Below are 2,529 nucleotides of genomic sequence, written 5' to 3'. Positions count from 1 at the left end.
ATGACCTAACTAACCTAACCTCTGCCATCAAACATTCTGTGTTGGCATCATTTTGTTATCTTGTGTTCTTTCACTCTGAGTGCTTCTTTATCTCAAACAAAGTTTATATTTTATTCATAAACACTTCTCATTCTATTTGATAGATTCTTGATATTAATCCCCCAAAACTCCATCCTCCTTTTCCTCTTCCTTGTGATCTAGTGTAGCTCAGGCTGGCCTCCAACTACTACACAGTCAAAGATGACATTGAAATTCTTACTCTCCTGCCTCTGCTCCCTAAGTGTGTGGCTTACAGGTGTGCACCAACTCACCTGCTTTATGCAGCTTATTTGATGCTGGAGATCCAACCCAGGGATGTGTGCACACCAAGCAAGTACTCTACCAACTGAGCTCCTTCTCCAATTACAGTCTCGTCAGTATTTTCTTCTCTCCACTATTTTGTCTTTATCTCCCCCCACCCCACATCCATTTTATGCAACTCTATTAGTCAGAAAATGTGTTTTGGAAGAAGGACTATGTGGTTTGTGTCTACTGAAGTTTTGTTGCAGTAACTGTGTAACATTGAGTCTGGGGTGGGTGAGGGCAATTTATAGGGATTACAGGAAGAGAGAATATCGATGAATAGAAGATTGACAAGACTAATTGGCTCTTTCCAGACCATATATAAGAGTGGGAATCTCAGTGTGATCTTGGTTGTGAGATTTAACTTGTTGGAAGCTCTGTTTTCCCATTAGTAATGTGCATTTAGTAACACTGAGCTGTTATCAAGGACAAATTGCAGTGATCTGATGTGGCTGACACACAGTGGGCTCTCTGTGTATTAAGACGAATGTGATTTATATATAAACATTTGCCCCAGAAAGTAACTTGATTCTTCTAAAACTAAATGCTATCTTTTTAATTTTTATTTTTATGTTAAACATAGGGTTGGTGTGGTAAAACATGGTCAAGACTGGTTGGGTTTATACCTAATCTGGGGACAAGAGGTGTAACCAGTTGTAGCAAATAATGTAGATAGAAAATTAAGAATGTACCTCAAAATGCTGAAGATTGTTCTAGTTACAATAAGTGAGAGAATAAACATGAAAATGTTCTTTTAAAAATTTTGAAGTTCAACAGAGAACTATCTCCATTAACAACTTCTTGTTTTGAGAAATTTTATGAATGGAGAAGCAAAAGAACTTTGGATTTAGGCAAAGTTGAGTCTGTATCTCACACTGGGTATTTGGTCACAGTCTTATGGAATGTACCTAAGTGGCTTAGCCTTTATGTATTGTATTTTCCACATGTTGGAAGTATTTGAGAAACTAAATCCAGCTTTGCAGGGTGATTTAAACTAACACACTTTTGAATAAGTTCATAGGATTGTTCTCTTGTAGGCTAGTTCAAACTCCCACCTTCTCCCTGTCTTTTCATTTGTTTTGTTTGCATTCCAGCTCTCTAGAGCTGGACGTCCTCTTAACTGGAGGTTTTGTGTGCTCTGTGCCTTGGTGGAAGACACAGCTCAAGTGGAGGCTTGAGAACACACAGTGGGTTTGCTCTCCTGTGCCCCTGACATCTTCAGAGCTTTCTTGAGCAGCAGCTGTTTCTTCATCTTAGCACCCAGGATAAAGACAGATAGGGAAACCTGAGCCTAAGACACAGTGAAGGCTCAAACTTAGACTCACAGCTCAGAGCTGAGCTTAAATGAGTTGATCCATGTCCACTTGGAGGAGAAAATGTTCCAGGGAAGTTTGTGACACAGTGCCAAGCATAGATGACTTGTACTCTGACTCACGGCATGTGCTCAGTGTAAGTAGACATGATACTGTAGTGGATAGGCATCCCAGCATTGGCCTGGAAGTTCCAACCCCCACTGAGGCTTCGGTAATGGTCACACCCACAAGGCGGGGCAGAGGAGGAAGCAGAAGACGAAGGATCGGGAAGGACTCGCTCTCTTGGTTCCGGGACGCGGGACGCGAGAGGTGGACCGAGCAGAGTTCTCCAGTGAACGCCTCCGGACTACCCTATACCTTTGCCAGACTCTGCGACCTACCCCTTCATTTGTAAGTTACCCCACAAAATAAACTTCCCTTTTAACTACGTGGAGTGGCCTTAATAATTTCACCAATATCTGGCGCCCAACGTGGGGCTCGAACCCACGACCCTGAGATTAAGAGTCTCATGCTCTACCGACTGAGCTAGCCGGGCTGGTTTGATGCAGCTCAATGTTATTCATTAAGCAGGTCTGTTTACCATGTGAGGAAAGCCACGAGGTATGACAAAACCCACTGTAAGAGTTTATAAGGGGAAGGAGACAGAAGAGAATGTGCTTTAGGCCTATGGAGATTGTGCAGGGAGGGAAAGAAAGAAGAGGAAGAAGGAGGGAGGAGTCTGTGACCTGCTTTTTATGGATTCCCCTGAACATGCATGTATGGGCTTACATAGCTATGTGCCCACAAAGGATGTAGGGGATGACTAAGCCTCCTGCTTGGCTACTGGACTGCACATGTGTGGTCATGTAGCAACGTTTACAAGACTATCAGTGGC

The 2,529-nt window shown here is 42.9% G+C and overlaps 1 non-coding gene across 1 annotated transcript; it reads right to left on the bottom strand.

Moving 5' to 3' along the window:
- Nucleotides 1-2,117: 2,117 nt before the first annotated feature.
- On the bottom strand, nt 2,118-2,190 carry Trnak-cuu. The gene has a single exon. It is a non-coding gene; the product is annotated as a tRNA-Lys (tRNA).
- Between the last annotated feature and the right edge of the window lie 339 nt (nt 2,191-2,529).

This window comes from Onychomys torridus, chromosome 3 (assembly GCF_903995425.1).
Source record: "Onychomys torridus chromosome 3, mOncTor1.1, whole genome shotgun sequence".
Classification (NCBI taxonomy): Eukaryota; Metazoa; Chordata; class Mammalia; order Rodentia; family Cricetidae; genus Onychomys; species Onychomys torridus.
Note: the sequence above shows the minus strand (reverse complement) of the source record. Positions and strands in the feature narration are given on the sequence as shown.